Below are 17189 nucleotides of genomic sequence, written 5' to 3'. Positions count from 1 at the left end.
GTTGTCAGAGCTCACCTACCCTAGGCCATTAACAAGGCTGACTGTAACAATGTTCCAGAAACCACACCTTTTTAATATATTTCCGCTCGTACTTTTCAGTGCATGACTATGTTATGATAGCATTTTGTTCAACCATTTCAACCACTTCCATTGCTCATTTCTTCTCCTTGTATCATCCTTCACATGAGACAGATCTATGGTTAGATCGTGCTCCGCCACAATTTTTAAACATTTCTTTATTACCACTTGTACCAGTAGGGTTTACACTTTGTAGCGAACAAAAAAATGCTGCGGTGCTATGTCAAATCACCCACCTTTTCACTCACCTCTTTGCTCCATTATTCACTCATGATATGTTTTCAATATTTCATACATGTATACATTCCTTGTTCCTTTGATTATGTTATATACAGCCCTGAAGAGTCACAGGCTTGGTCCTGTAGACGAAACACGTGTCGGCTGGTGTTGTTTTTACGTATATGAAGAATTCCATCCATATAAACAACTGATTTTTGAATCACCAGTGTCACCTTACTTTTAAATACCCAAGACTATCTATACTGTTTATGATGTTGAGCCAACGCCAAGACTCGAACCTGGATCCCCAGGTCCAAAGCCGGCTGCTCTGGCCATTAAGTGACACCCTCTCCTCATTTTGTACCGAATACCATGGTCCGTGCACCAATCCCATAAAAACGGAGGCATTTTTCCTTCGAAAGTGAACTAAGACAAAGAACTTTTCATTTAAAAAGTCACACTTCCGTGGACACAGGATGCACCTTCAGTCATCAGGACCCACCGGGCTCATGTACTTAGGAATTGAAGGTCAGACATCAGCCAGGATGAATAAGACATTGGCCATCGTTTTCTTCCATTCCACTATGGCTACTGAAAACATACATGGCCACGAAAAGCGAGGCTGGGAAGTGAGGGGCCAAAACAGCACAGACACCGTTGAGCAACACTGCGGTTAATAAATGCAAATTAATGGCACGGCATGAAAGAGGCTACAGCAACACTAACAAAGATACCATTGAGCCTTACATAATTGCAGCACTGTTAATAAATAAATAAAAGCACCTGGAAGTATGCACCAAAACTGTGATGCCCGAAATTAACCCTGGGCGAAGAACTACGCTCCGTTTGCGGAGTTTGCGGAGTTTTGGCAACTCCGCGTTCCGCGGAGTTCGCGTAGCTGTCGATTACTCCGCTATCCGGTGCGGAGCGTAGTTGTCGCGCGCTAAATAACATTATCGGGTGCGCGGCAATGGCTTACCTTGGTTCTGCGTTCGCTTTTTCCCGGTCGCGTCTGCCACCATGTTTGTAAACCCTCCCGTGCGACTGTGCGAACGCGATAACATCATTGGAATCGCGATAAAGCCATAAGGACGCGCGAGTATGTTTGTTGGTAAGATCGAGTTGCCGAACACGCAGAACCTGCAATCTTGCACAGAATAACTCGCGAGCATGTTAAAAGTGAAACCATAATAATAAATTACCATTTTGGTTAGCAAACAAGTGAAAAACCCCTCAAAGTTGTACCTTTGGATGTATTTTTTGGGGGGAAGGAGTCCTCTTTCTGTTTCTACTCTATTTTTGAATATTAAGGAGGAAGGGCTCTGGAGTTTACAACTTCCTGTTCCTGTCCACCAGGCTCCTCCCAGTGCTTTGTCCATGAGGTGGTCACTTTCATTTGGATTTTGAGCTGGCAGGATCACTTTCTGTGTGTGTTGGCTGCATTACTGCTTTTTTTGGATTTTACTGAGGACTTTTGGATTTTGAATTCTCTTTTTCAAGTAAGTTCAGTAATGTATGAGTGAGTATGATGTTGTAGACTTGTGTTTGTTTGATTTTAAATTTTTTAACTACAGTATTCATTCCTTGATTTAAATTATTGATGGGTGGCCCTATACTTTTAGGAGGTCCCAACTTGTATTTCTTTTTAAATTTCATCCAGGCTACATAGAGAGGTACCCATGGGTAAAATCATAATTCTGTGTTTAAATTTTTATTCAAGTTTGTAAACAAACATCATGGCTGGCATTGGATTATGGTCATCATTATGCAATAGCAATGTCTGCTGTGGAATTTCTGTTTGTGTAATTTAAAAGTTTTTTTATTTTTTTAAGCCAATAGCTGACCCTAGTACTCCATGTAGTTAGTGTGTAGGCATGTTTGAGTTCATTGTAATAACTTTCTGTGGTTAGCCTGGCCATGTGTTGTTGGCGGCCATTTTATGTTTCCCAGCCACTTTGCTCTTGCCATAGGCCTCCAAACTTGTGGCCTACTCTGCCAGTAGGCCAGAGGTACTAGTCATAGGGTCATGAAAGGTAATCAACTGTTTTTCTGGTGTACCTCTAATTAGAAAATCATGGATGGACTGGTTTGATTTAGAAAATCTTATGTTTATGTGTGGGGTATGTCAGGTTTTGGGTGTCTGTCAATTTCTGCCATTAGGTAACCCTAGGAATACAGCTCGGGTAGTTTTGGTAACGTCGCACCGTGTGAGAACGCGACCTTACCTTTTTTGTCTTGTTCGCGCGCTCAATGTACTGGCTCGGGAACGCGATAACGACTTTTCACTTGATTTGCGTTGCCGAACACGCCGATTTTGCATTCTCGCGAACAATATGTCCCGAGTTGCATAAAAGTTCCTCGAAAATGTTTAATGTGTCCCCTGTGCGACAAAAAGTCCTCATTTATGTGTTATTTTGGTTGTAGTTTTGTCTTCCTGGAGCATGGGCCACTCCCAGTTCCTTTCTGTCCTCTATGTAATGATTTCTTGTTTATGGTTGGGGTGACCAATTTGGGCGGTGGTGTGTCCATTTTGTGAAGCTAAGCATTGTCCCTTTGGCATAGGCATTTATTGTCTGTCTTCTCTTTCTTTTCATGTAGTGGTGAGGGCCATTTTGTGTGTACTTACTTCCTTTGTGATGATTCTGCTATGTTGTTGTTGGTGGGCAGGCCATGTGGTGGCGGCCATTTTGTGTATGCTTCCTTTGTGACTGATGTTGCCATGTTGTTGGTGGCCATGCCATGTGGTGGAGGCCATTTTGGGTGCATCCTTTTTCCATGTTGTTTTTGGGTGTCCCTGTCCTCCTGGCCCTATGGAGGCGGCCATTTTCTGTGTCCTTCCCTGGTTCTCTTCTTTTGCCATAGCCATCCAAGGCTTTTGTAGGTACTACTACTCACAGCCATAGGTGCATTCAAGTTAATCAACTATTTTTGTGGTGTAACTTTAATTACACCGTGTATGGCTTTGGATTGCTTCACATTTTTTGTAATGGTGGTACTTTCAGCTTTTGGTTGCTTGTGTGTAACTAATATGGCACTCCCTGCCAGTAGGTAACCCTAGGAATACAGCTCGGGTAGTTTTGGTAACGTCGCACCGTGTGAGAACGCGACCTTACCTTTTTTGTCTTGTTCGCGCGCTCAATGTACTGGCTCGGGAACGCGATAACAACTTTTCACTCGATTCGCGTTGCCGAACACGCCGATTTTGCATTCTCGCGAACAATATGTCCCGAGTTGCATAAAAGTTCCTCGAAAATGTTTAATGTGTCCCCTGTGCTACAAAAAGTCCTCATTTATGTGTTATTTGGTTGTAGTTTTGTCTTCCTGGAGCATGGGCCACTCCCAGTTCCTTTCTGTCCTCTATGTAATGATTTCTTGTTTATGGTTGGGGTGACCAATTTGGGCGGTGGTGTGTCCATTTTGTGAAGCTAAGCATTGTCCCTTTGGCATAGGCATTTATTGTCTGTCATCTCTTTCTTTTCATGTGTTGGTGAGGGCCATTTTGTGTGTACTTACTTCCTTTGTGATGATTCTGCTATGTTGTTGTTGGTGGGCAGGCCATGTGGTGGCGGCAATTTTGTGTATGCTTCTTTTGTGACTGATGTTGCCATGTTCTTGGTGGCCATGCCATGTGGTGGAGGCCATTTTGGGTGCATCCTTTTTCCATGTTGTTTATGGGTGTCCCTGTCCTCCTGGCCCTATGGAGGCGGCCATTTTCTGTGTCCTTCCCTGGTTCTCTTCTTTTGCCATAGCCATCCAAGGCTTTTGTAGGTACTACTACTCACAGCCATAGGTGCATTCAAGTTAATCAACTATTTTTGTGGTGTAACTTTAATTACACCGTGTATGGCTTTGGATTGCTTCACATTTTTTGTAATGGTGGTACTTTCAGCTTTTGGTTGCTTGTGTGTAACTAATATGGCACTCCCTGCCAGTAGGTAACCCTAGGAATACAGCTCGGGTAGTTTTGGTAACGTCGCACCGTGTGAGAACGCGACCTTACCTTTTTTGTCTTGTTCGCGCGCTCAATGTACTGGCTCGGGAACGCGATAACGACTTTTCACTCGATTCGCGTTGCCGAACATGCCGATTTTGCATTCTCGCGAACAATATGTCCCGAGTTGCATAAAAGTTCCTCGAAAATGTTTAATGTGTCCCCTGTGCGACAAAAAGTCCTCATTTATGTGTTATTTGGTTGTAGTTTTGTCTTCCTGGAGCATGGGCCACTCCCAGCTCCTTTCTGTCCTCTATGTAATGATTTCTTGTTTATGGTTGGGGTGACCAATTTGGGCGGTGGTGTGTCCATTTTGTGAAGCTAAGCATTGTCCCTTTGGCATAGGCATTTATTGTCTGTCTTCTCTTTCTTTTCATGTAGTGGTGAGGGCCATTTTGTGTGTACTTACTTCCTTTGTGATGATTCTGCTATGTTGTTGTTGGTGGGCAGGCCATGTGGTGGCGGCCATTTTGTGTATGCTTCCTTTGTGACTGATGTTGCCATGTTGTTGGTGGCCATGCCATGTGGTGGAGGCCATTTTGGGTGCATCCTTTTTCCATGTTGTTTTTGGGTGTCCCTGTCCTCCTGGCCCTATGGAGGCGGCCATTTTCTGTGTCCTTCCCTGGTTCTCTTCTTTTGCCATAGCCATCCAAGGCTTTTGTAGGTACTACTACTCACAGCCATAGGTGCATTCAAGTTAATCAACTATTTTTGTGGTGTAACTTTAATTACACCGTGTATGGCTTTGGATTGCTTCACATTTTTTGTAATGGTGGTACTTTCAGCTTTTGGTTGCTTGTGTGTAACTAATATGGCACTCCCTGCCAGTAGGTAACCCTAGGAATACAGCTCGGGTAGTTTTGGTAACGTCGCACCGTGTGAGAACGCGACCTTACCTTTTTTGTCTTGTTCGCGCGCTCAATGTACTGGCTCGGGAACGCGATAACGACTTTTCACTCGATTCGCGTTGCCGAACACGCCGATTTTGCATTCTCGCGAACAATATGTCCAGAGTTGCATAAAAGTTCCTCGAAAATGTTTAATGTGTCCCCTGTGCGACAAAAAGTCCTCATTTATGTGTTATTTGGTTGTAGTTTTGTCTTCCTGGCGCATGGGCCACTCCCAGTTCCTTTCTGTCCTCTATGTAATGATTTCTTGTTTAAGGTTGGGGTGACCAATTTGGGCGGTGGTGTGTCCATTTTGTGAAGCTAAGCATTGTCCCTTTGGCATAGGCATTTATTGTCTGTCTTCTCTTTCTTTTCATGTAGTGGTGAGGGCCATTTTGTGTGTACTTACTTCCTTTGTGATGATTCTGCTATGTTGTTGTTGGTGGGCAGGCCATGTGGTGGCGGCCATTTTGTGTATGCTTCCTTTGTGACTGATGTTGCCATGTTGTTGGTGGCCATGCCATGTGGTGGAGGCCATTTTGGGTGCATCCTTTTTCCATGTTGTTTTTGGGTGTCCCTGTCCTCCTGGCCCTATGGAGGCGGCCATTTTCTGTGTCCTTCCCTGGTTCTCTTCTTTTGCCATAGCCATCCAAGGCTTTTGTAGGTACTACTACTCACAGCCATAGGTGCATTCAAGTTAATCAACTATTTTTGTGGTGTAACTTTAATTACACCGTGTATGGCTTTGGATTGCTTCACATTTTTTGTAATGGTGGTACTTTCAGCTTTTGGTTGCTTGTGTGTAACTAATATGGCACTCCCTGCCAGTAGGTAACCCTAGGAATACAGCTCGGGTAGTTTTGGTAACGTCGCACCGTGTGAGAACGCGACCTTACCTTTTTTGTCTTGTTCGCGCGCTCAATGTACTGGCTCGGGAACGCGATAACGACTTTTCACTCGATTCGCGTTGCCGAACACGCCGATTTTGCATTCTCGCGAACAATATGTCCCGAGTTGCATAAAAGTTCCTCGAAAATGTTTAATGTGTCCCCTGTGCGAAAAAAAGTCCTCATTTATGTGTTATTTGGTTGTAGTTTTGTCTTCCTGGACAGGCCATGTGGTGGCGGCCATTTTGTAGGTACTTCCTTTGTGCATTTATCATTGGCCTCCCTGCTTTTGGTCTGATCTGATAGTAGGCCAGAGTCCCAGAGGTGGTAGTTACTAGTTAGCGGGGCTGCTTTATGTAGCTGTTTCTATTTGGTCTATTTAATTACCATCATTACGGCATGCGTGTATGCCATTGCATTTCCAAGTTTGTTGTCTGGGCAGGGGAGTAGGTAACTTTTTTGTGTGTGTAATAATTTTATGGCTTGTATGTGTTTTTGCAGTGAAGTTTTACAAACTCTTAGCCATGGGGTATTTTGATTTTCCTTGCATTAACCTGTCATGACTCATGTGTAGCAGGCATCCTCCTTTTTCTGTCCATATTGGTATATGATAGGCCTGCTTGACTTTATTATTGGTTCTTTCTGGACTTCATGTGGCTGGGAGCTGTGGTGCTGGTAGTATTAGTCTTCTTTTTTGTGTTTTATACATTGGCCTGTGTGTCTTTCAATTGTTCATGTGTTGGCTTACTGCTTGTTTGACTGACGTGTTCTGTCTTCTTTGCTTGTAGGTGCACAGAAAAAGACTGAGGAGGTGCTGGCTGTTTTCATCCATCGCCCGTTCAACTGCCAGACGGACGTCCTTCAATTGTACGCCACGTGTGGTGTGTGACTCATCTGACCACACATCTCTGCAATTTGTGCTACTGAGTGCTGCTGTGTGCTGACATCAGAAGAAGATGGGCCCTAAGAGAGCAGGTACCAGGTCCTCCACCACCAAGAAAGTTGCTGAGAAGAAGGTACAGAAGAAGGAAGTGTCACTTAAGGCTGGTATGGACCCCCAAACCTTTTTTGGGCCCCCAAAACGTACGCCTGCAGCAGCGGTGTCCGTGGTGCAAGCTGGAGCCAGCACATCCGCATTAGCGGGGGCAAGCCACCAACCCAGGGCCAAGCACATGAGGGTCGAAGAGGTAGCCGGCCTAGTGTTACAAAGCAGTGATACTGAGCCTGAACTTAACTTATCGCTGTCTCAAAGTAGCACACAATCCACGCAAGATGAAAGTGCTCAACAACCGCCGCCAGCAGTAGATGTTCAACAACCACAACCACTTCCCGCAATAGTTGTTGAAAAACCACAACCACCGCCCGCAATAGTTGTTCAACAACAACAACCAAATCCCACAATAGTAGTTGTTGAAGAACCACAGCACGCTATAGTACTTCCTCAAGAACAACAACCACCGTCTCCGCACGCAACAGTGGAAGTTGTTCCTCCCGATGTCGGGGCAGTTCAGGAAGTAGAGCCTCATTCCGAGCAAGAAGAAGAGGAAGCCACTTCTGGAGGTGATCTACTGTCTTTAAATTTACGAAAGGAAAGGAGGGTTAGTGGCAGTGCATCGAGTTCTTCGCATAGCATCCCTTCAGATGACCTTGATAAGGAATGGCATCCACGACGAAGAACTGAGCATTCAAAGGAGAGACATCCTAAGACCAGGCTGGGAAAAAGGAAGGATCCGTCAAGGCTTGAACTTCCGGAGTTCGATGTAGGTGAGCAGGATACTGATGGTGATAAAGACGGGTCTGACACTGACAATGTCATCATCACAAGCGTTATTCCTGGTGCAGAGGATGTAGAGACCAGCATTTTCACCCTATCCAGAAGGGCTGCGATTAGTGATGAGCAGGTAGCACGTGTAACTCCTACACACTCAGCGCCCAAAGTAACACCAGCTCCCATTTTTGCACCAGCGAAGGCCCGGCAGCGTGCGACATCCAGCGCAAGCGCCACCTCAACAGAAGGAGGTAGTGGCAGTACTAGTACTGAACTGTCACATAGGGAAATTCAACAAAAAGGCTCCAGTTCATCCGGCATTGGAAGTGGGTCCTCCTCTTCCTATGGCAGGAGACAAAAGTTTAGCTCCCCAGTCTGGGATTTTTTTACGGTTCACCCACATCAGGAGAACATTGCTATATGCACCATTTGTCACACCAATGTTAGTCGTGGTAAGATTGGTACAAACTATGGTACTGGAGGCCCAACGACCCATATGAAAAAAATACACACAATTCAATGGGAGAACCACCTTGCAAGCTTAAAAGATGTAAGCACTGGTGTTGGTGGGGAGGATACAGTACTACAAGGTCCACTCATGGAAGAAGAGGGAGACGATGACCTTCTATCTGGGAGTGGTACACAAATGAGCCCTGTCGCCAGCACTGGAGTGGTGCAGTCCAAATCCTCAGCATCAGCAACTTCTCAGTGGCACCAGAGTCAGCCGGAGACACCAAGGACAAGGAGTGAAAAGTCTGCGTTGAAAGGTGGTCCGTCTAGCAGAACAGAAAGAATTACCAAGCAGCTTACCATTACTGGCATGTTTAGGCAGGAGGGAAAGTACGAGCGGAACCACCCAACAGCACGTTTGTACAATGCGAAACTTGCAAAAATGTTGGCACTCGACCTTCTCCCATTTTCATTTGTTGAGGCAGTGGGATTTCGGCAATTAGTGGCAACACTCGCCCCAAAATGGGACGTTCCCAGTCGCTACTATTTTGCAAGAGTTGCTATTCCAGCACTACACCACGACGTGCTGGGATTGATTGGGAAAGCCTTACAACAGAGTGTTGTCCATTGTATCCACCTGACAACCGACATGTGGAGCAGTCGCGAAGCCACAGCAGATTACATGTGCATCACCGCACACTGGATCTCTTTTGCAGGTGTGAAAGACAAGTTAACTTCAGGCCTTCTTGACGTTGCTGGGATTTTCAATGACACTCGCAAACATGCAACTGTAGCCATGTTTGGTATGGAGAAAAATCATACTGCTGACAACATTTTGTCTGACTTTAACAGCAAGGTCTTTGAATGGCTGAAACCAAGAGGCCTTAAGATTGGTTTTGTTGCCACCGACAATGGCAGTAATGTAGTGAGGGCAATGAAAGATGGACAGTATTTCAGGGTACCCTGTTTGGCACACTGCATTAACTTAGTCGTGCAAGACTTTCTGAAAAATGAACTCCAAGTCAGCACCATACTGACCATCTGCAGAAGAATATGCACGCATTTTAACCATTCTTTCAAAGCGCGGAAGCTGCTACGCGTCATTCAGCGGGAACATAATTTGCCAGTCAAAGCACTGATCCAGGAGGTCCCAACACGTTGGAACTCTACTTATTTCATGCTTGAGCGTCTCTTTGAGCAGTACATACCACTGAATGCTTATGTAATGTCAAGAAGATTAGTGGATCCTACTGTTAATCTTAAAACCCTGACCGTTGAGATGTGGCAGTGGGACATCATTAAATGCTTGACAGAGATGCTACAACCTTTTGAGGTGTTCACACGTGCAGTTAGCAGGGAGGACTGTACTATGGGCCAAGCCATCCCGTTGTTGTACATGCTCGAGCAACAGCTGAAGGAGGTCTGTGAAACATACGAAGGTGACGAAGAAAAAGTTGATGCATGTACCTTGGCCAAGGCCTTACGCAACTGCTCGTCTGTAAATGCAAGGCTTAAAATGATTGTGTCAGATCCAAATTACATAACTGCAACAATCTTGGATCCACGGTACAAATTGTTTGTCAGCAGTAGCGCAGTCATTCCTTTTTCAGATGGGGATGTTGCCAATTACAAAAGTTCCATAGCTGTGGAAGCTAATGATTTCGAAACTGAACGGCTGTTACTTAAAGGCCTGCCAGTGCCAGCCCAGGACAGTCAAAGTACTCCAGGCCATCCTCCTGAGGCAAGTTCATCAGAGCATGAGAGCGGTGCGTCCGCTTCCCAGCAGGCACCAACAGTACCAAAAGCAGCACCTACACGATCTGATTCAGCAGACACAACCAAAAGCATAACTGCTTTTTTTCTACAGAAGGGGATGGGAAGTCCATTGCTGTTGCAAAGGGGAAAGAGGAGCAGCAAAGCCGAGCACCAATGAACACTGAGCGGATGGTTCAGGCCTATCTGGATGACACAACAGAGGTGTTCATGGAGCAAAGCCCATTGGTCTATTGGTATGAAAGAAGGAGACAGTGGCCAGTGCTGAGCAGGCTGGCGATAAAGTATTTGGCTTGTCCTGTAGCCAGTGTCGCCTCTGAGCGGGTTTTCAGTGCTGCTGGTGCCATTGTGACATCGAAAAGGACCAGTCTCTCCCCCAAAAGCGTCGAGAGGCTGACAATGATAAAAATGAATCAACACTTCATACCACCAGACTATACTGTACGTGAATCAGAGCAGGATGAAGAAAGCGAGCCCGAAGAATTCATCACTGCTGGGTTACATGACCTACTGCTGTCCGGACCCACAGAGTTTGAGGACGAGCACCTCTTCCCTGACCAATAGGCTTTTAAATTGTTACTTTTTCCCTTCTTTTATTTGTGTTATTTATTTTCTTATTAAAAATGACTTTCGGGTGCAAAACTGCTAATCTTAAAATAAAAAGCTCAACCAAATCCATCCCCACCACTCAATCTTTTAATGTACCTACTGGAGTTGCACACCTGTGCATTTATTTTCGCTGTATCTTTTTTAATTACCTCCTGGAGTTGCACGCCTGTGCATTTATGTTCCATGTTGACTGCACTCCTCAGAGTCTTGCTCCATCTTCTTGACTCCCACTCAAGTCAATACAATTCCATCTTGGCAGCCATACATTTGATGTTGTAGATGGAGTATAGTACAATAACAATAATGTAGCCTCTAACAGTCCCTCCATAACAAGTGAACCGTACATGACTACAGCCATCCTCTATTTCATTTGAAATCTGCAACTCATAATAACTGCCTTGCTGAGTCTTAGTCTTAAGGCTACCACCTCTGTCTGCAGGCATTCAGAGACGACTCTTCTGTGTCAAAAGAAACTTGAGCAGGCATCCACAACTGAAGTCAACTTGTTGTGACTCGCATTACAAAGGCTCGGCAGCATCTGTGATCAATCTTCTGACAGTGAAAGAGAAGAGCAAAACAGGTATAAAAATGAATGATGCCATGCATTGCATTGGATGTATTTTTTTGCTGACTCTGAGCAAATGTGCATGGAGTTGAAGTATACTAGTAACTTCAGTTCAGACTCACGTGATAGCCAATTTTTCCATGTTATTTACTAATAATAGAAATTATTTACGCACTTGTGTTCCTACTACTACAGATGCAGTCAGGACTTAATTTATCGTAGTCACTCACTACAGACTGAGTTGCTGATGATAATGATGGTGACCACCATATCTTTGCTGTCAGGCAGTTGGATCTGAGCTGATTGATGCACGATGTTTCTTGGAGTGGAATACAAGGTAATAAATAAATACAAATAAGAGGCACAGCACAGTAGACCCAGGCTACTACATGTTTGTGCACTGTGCTGTGGTAGAGTACAATAGTGGTATGATTGATGACTGAGAATGACGCATTGATTTTGTTGATTAATTTTGTAAATGCTAGGTTGCTTTTTCAATTTCATTCACCTTTCTGTGGCTCGGTGAAATTTTTAGGGAAATGCAGTTTGTATAACGGGCAAACCTGTGTCGTCGTGGGCCTGTTGTTGTGTGCTGGCTCCTGTCTTTTTTTGTACTTCTAGATTAAAAATGATATGCAACTAGTAGACTTATACAAATTGTATCCAAGCCGCCTCAGTCTGAAAGTCCTCTCATACGACTACTCCTCTTGTATTATTTTTTTTATCTTCACTGTATTACAATTTGTTTAGGTCATTCACATTCTTTTGTATTTGCCTTTTCTTTTTCAGGCTGGACGTCTTTCACCCACTGCTTTATAGTATGAGCATCAACTCTCACCCTTACCACAAATCCTCATCATCAAGCAATTGGATTGCGGGAAACCAAGAATGATATTCAGCGTGTCCTTTTCTTACGTTCATTGCTTACAATCATTGGCTAGCGGATCAACATCATAAATCATCGTCTTCATTGTTTTGCTTTTGTTGTCTCCAATCTCCATGCGTACTGTTTTTCTTTCTCAAACCTTTCCCAAAACCCCCGTACCCATCCATTAAACAACCCCTAACCCTCTTCCCCCGGGCTGCGTGGTTACATTGAGGTGTGATGTTTCTTACATTAAATATACACCAACAATTTGATCACGCGCTTGCTGGGGCAGATGTGGTGAAAGCAACAATAGTGAAATGTCAACAAGGCATGGCCAGGATCTTCTGCGGCTTCCCAACTCAAGCTCTGTGTATAACGCCAAATAATTTACCATTAACATCAAACAACGAATGCATCTAATGAATTGGCGTAATTTTTTGGGTTTAAAGTTTAAAGCATTATGATTTAGAAAAGTTTGACGTTGCCGTGAGTGCTACAAGTAAAGTTGAACTTCTTCTTATCTTCTCTTGCACTTAGTTTCCAGTCCCCAAAACCATTGTTTTGTTTCAGTTTAGCAGTTGCAATATTGGGTCACCCATGCAATGTACTGTACTTACTTATACTACCCCCACATTGTCTGTCACGCAAATGACTGCCTCTTTCTTTTTGTCTCTAAATGCTACTGGCAGGGTCTGTCTACTACTATCACAGAAGTTCTGATTCTGAACCACAGATTCTTCGCCATTGTCTTGGAAATCAACTGCAGCCCTTGCAGTGCCACACTTCATGATAAATCATCATCATCTCATCAGCAATCACAGGTAAGATAAGTTTGCAGTGAGGTATAACGCAAGACAGACTGGTCGTTCTTCTAATACTACAAATATAACTCGGTGAGGGTTTACCGCATCTATCTGTTTGCATGTTAAAGATGTGGGCAATATATTTTATTATTAAAAAGCACTGTCCGCCGACCTGCATGGCCAAATTAAACCTTGCGAGGTTGCACAACGTACATTATTTGGTGAAACACTCCCCCCTCCAACCCCCCAAGAAACGCAAATGAACTTCAAATGTTTTCTTTTGAACATAACTTTGTTTCTCGTTTATTTTTAACATAATGTAATATATAACTAAAGATGATACAAAAATAAAATATATATAAATCGTACACCACAGCTGTCCCTATCCGCCTCCCCTAACCCCAACCAAATTCCCACGCTCAATGTAATGTAAAAAAAAAGTAAAAACCCAACACCCAATTCCCACCCACCAACAAAAGGATTGAAAAAGGGGCAAACAGGGTCCATCTCATAGCCGGCGGGCTTTTAAGTGTTGATCCACCAGGATCTTTACACGCTCCTCTATTTGTCTTTTTGTCTGACTACTTTGAGCCTCCAGCCTGGCTACCCGGAGGAGAATTTTTCTCTGGAACTGGCGGCACCTACATTGGCAGCCATGTTGTTGTGGGGGGGTGGACGATGCGGGGAAAATCTGGCGGCGGGCGGCTGCCTGACCACGCCGACGTACTCCTGCAGGCTTGGGGGCCGGGGCATTGGAAGAGGCAGCAGCTGCTGCCGCCGCCTCCTCCTCCTCCTCCTCGGCCTGAGCCACCAGCCGGCGGTAGGCCTCAACGATGGCCTGCAGTTTCCGCTGACGGGCCCGGACTGCCAGCTCCTTCCTCGTTGGTTTAGAAGGAGTAACTATAAAGAAAGAGACAGAATTGTTGTAATCAAAAATCCCAGCAAATCAAGAACACAAAATGTATCCAACACATAGTGGGCGGCACAGTACAGTAGCAATAGCAAGCAAGTTGAGTACCTAAAATGTTGTTTTATCTATCTTGAACATTCTACGTCTTATATACTTCATTTGTCTGACTTTTTGGCACGGCATTATGCCTGCCCTAGTAACATAGCATGGGTGTACTTCAACGGTCACATACGAACACCTGTCTTTTTCATATCTCGTTTTTTTATATCATATACTCTGTGCTTCCGGGAAAAGTGACAGTCTCAAACTAACATTAATTAACAGTGGCCAGCTAGTACTAGTAAATGTCTACTCTAGAGACTATCATTCTTTATATCGCCAACAAACGTTAGGTGGTTTGTGTTTCGCCAGCAACGACCCGGAATGCATCCAGTCGTCCCCTCCTTCCCTTGCCTTTGGGTTTAACCAAAACACCGCTGCCAACACTAGTATCCACTATCCACTAACCACCGATATTGGATGTGTCTCCCACCCACGCAGGCAGCTGTGTTTTCCCCCTTTCTATGCTTCCACAACAACCCACGCATCCAACTGCTCTCAAACACCTGCATTGCTGATTCCAAAGTATCCTTCTATATTATATGATTGGTGCTTTTTCCTTGCTCCTTTCATCATACTTAAAATCAATCTCCTGTTAATCCGTCGCGGTCATGTAATGTTGTGGATAAGACTTTTTTAGTCTGCCACCAACCTTTCACAGCTGAGTTGTAGTCACATAGAAGAGGCCTGTATAACTTATTTTATCAATTCTCGCCGGTGGTAATGCTTTTGTTAAGCTTGGTAATGACAAAGGTGGCGTCATATATTGTCAAGTTGAACTTCAAGTTCATTATAAATATCAGACTACAGTGAGGAAGTTTTCCCCACCCACCAAGTAATGCGGATCACTATTGAATGTAACTTACCATCGCCCACCGTTGTTGCCTCCTCCCCCGGTGCTGCCGGTGCTGCTGTAGGTGCCTCTGGTCCTCCATTCCCCTCCGGGATCGCCTCTGCTGACGCCGTCACGGCGCCGCTGCCCCCGTCGGCACTGGTGGATGGTACCGGTTCTGCACAAATAAAAATAAGTAATTTAGTACACCTTTTTAGATGGATGCACAGCACCCATTGTACTTGTTCACCAAGAATGGAGTTCTGCAAAACAGTTAAGTACAACGTACGTAATCAGTAGTAGTACACATTGCCTAGTACAGCAGAGTAAGTAACACACTACACATATTAGCATTTATTTGGTATGGTATGGTACCCAAGCTCATCTCATCTACACTGCTACTCTAGTCCTTGGAAAGTTAGACTGAACCATGTAACCTAACCAGTTTGTACATCAATGACATGTCTACAGTTTTGTGCATGCTACCTCACAGCTTGTTGCGCAGTACGAGAAGACGCCTTTGAAGACACATGATAGTTCAAAGCATACACCTGAAGAGTTTGGAAAATAGAAAGGCCCGTATTTACTTTTTGAATGTGGATTGTGGAATCGAGTTTGCTTTCAGCCTCAGGTTACACCTTTTTTTTAGCATGACAGCTAAAAACGTTGAATAAATGTATGTAATGTTTTCATACTGTCTAACGTGCACCACTTTTGTCATTATCTTTCGACAGATGAGAAGATTTCCTTCTACGAAGCAAAGATTTCCAGAGCTTACCAAAAAGAGGCATATGCAACCAGTATACGTTCAATGGTGAGGGGTCTCCGACATTTCCCACATTTCCCTATCGTGCACTGGTAGCTGTACAAATGTAGATTACTTTTTATTCAGCCTTTTTTAACTCTGGATTTTTTCTGGTGGCCCTGGCCTTGCGTATTTCACGGAACAACTTAAAAACATTGATGTTACTTACATAGTTACTTCTAACAAAATAAAGGTTTTCAAGTACCACATTGACTCGGAAGTATATTTTCAGTGTCTGTTGTCTTGTAGACTTACACGAGAGAGTGAGCAAAAGGGGGTTACTTAGGTTATGGATTGTGTAATAAAAGCATTTGGCATCTTCATATTGGGGTTCTGGAAAGGGGTAATTGAATAATTGACCAATGACTGAGCCCATATAGGTTGTCGTTCATTGAATTGTGGGTTCCTCTGAGTTCTGTGACTGAGGTGTAAGACTGTAAGTAAGTAAGGTCCAACCTGCCTATCACCAACAACATCCAATTTTGTGGTGCATACATAGTTATGTATGTGACTGCATAGAAGAATACCCGCAAGAGTAGTAGTGGTATTCATTACTAACGCTTACAAAATAGTAGACCAACATCTGGATGCATACTTGGTTGGTGTCAATTGGCAAAGAAGAGACATTACAGAGGAAAAAGCATAAGACAGGAGTGGACCCTGTGCCTTCCGCTCTTCTATCACAGATTTTTTGGAAAGATTCATACCTTAACTAAAGAGTGGGCAACAGGGCAAGCTTACCTACAGACAGTCTAGTAGTAGCACAGAGAGTCATAGGAGAGGCTCTTTCAAGGAACAGAAAGGCAGGGACAGATAGTAACACCCAAAATTTTGAAAACATAAAACCAAACAAGCATTTGTCAAAATTTAGTTAGGTGAAATGTCATTAATCGGTTGGAAAAAAAGCTCCGTTAGAAAGTGAGGGAAATATCATTGTTCCAAAAGAAAACACTGTTGGACTTACTGGGGACAGCAGCAGGATCCTCAGTAGAGGAGCTCTGTGCCTGTGGCTCTTCGCGTTCACCCGCCAACTCGGTCCCAGTCTTCTGCTTGCCCCTGGGTTCTGTGGTTCATGCAAGAAATAATAATAAAGAAAGAGGAAAACATTGAGTGCTGTGAAACATAGACAGCATTTCAAAAACCACTGCTATAACATTAAAAGAAACAAACATTGGTCTACCAAATGACTACTGCCTTGCATGATTCACTGACTAGTGTATATACTTGGAGAAAACAAATCAAATGTTCCATAAACATTCTGATTGCAGATTACTAAGTAACACAGAGGCAGTAACACCTGAACAACACCACCGATTCAAGAATGGGGTAATCAATCAATTATCTGTAAGTAGCCATTTCTTTTTCATTTTTTGCCAGCAAAACGCATAGATCACAAGGAGGAGACATACTTACTAACACAAAATTGTACGTTCATGGCATCATATTTTGTTTTGCTACTGACTGAATGCTACTGCTGCCCTACCCACTCAATAAACAAACTACATCAGTTCTATGGAGGGCTGAGGCAGGGGCGGCTCTAGGCTCATGGTGGTCCTGGACTCCTGGCCAGGGAGCGTAGGTGGGGGGCCCGGAAGAGGAGGTCGGGGCGGAGCACGGAGGCCAGTGAAGAGGGGGGAGTCAGGGT

At 44.2% G+C, this 17189-nt stretch overlaps 1 long non-coding RNA gene across 1 annotated transcript; it reads left to right on the top strand.

Annotated features, from left to right (window-relative positions):
- Nucleotides 1–12859: 12859 nt before the first annotated feature.
- On the top strand, nucleotides 12860–16836 carry LOC147751421 (uncharacterized). Its single transcript, XR_015300012.1, has 3 exons — nucleotides 12860–12916; nucleotides 15474–15553; nucleotides 16813–16836. It is a non-coding gene; the product is annotated as an uncharacterized LOC147751421 (long non-coding RNA).
- The last annotated feature ends 353 nt before the right edge of the window (nucleotides 16837–17189 follow it).

The sequence above is a fragment of the Lissotriton vulgaris genome, chromosome 1_1, assembly GCF_964263255.1.
Source record: "Lissotriton vulgaris chromosome 1_1, aLisVul1.2, whole genome shotgun sequence".
NCBI classification, from domain to species: Eukaryota; Metazoa; Chordata; class Amphibia; order Caudata; family Salamandridae; genus Lissotriton; species Lissotriton vulgaris.
The sequence above is the reverse complement of the archived record's forward strand: the minus strand, read 5'-3'. Positions and strand labels throughout refer to the sequence as shown.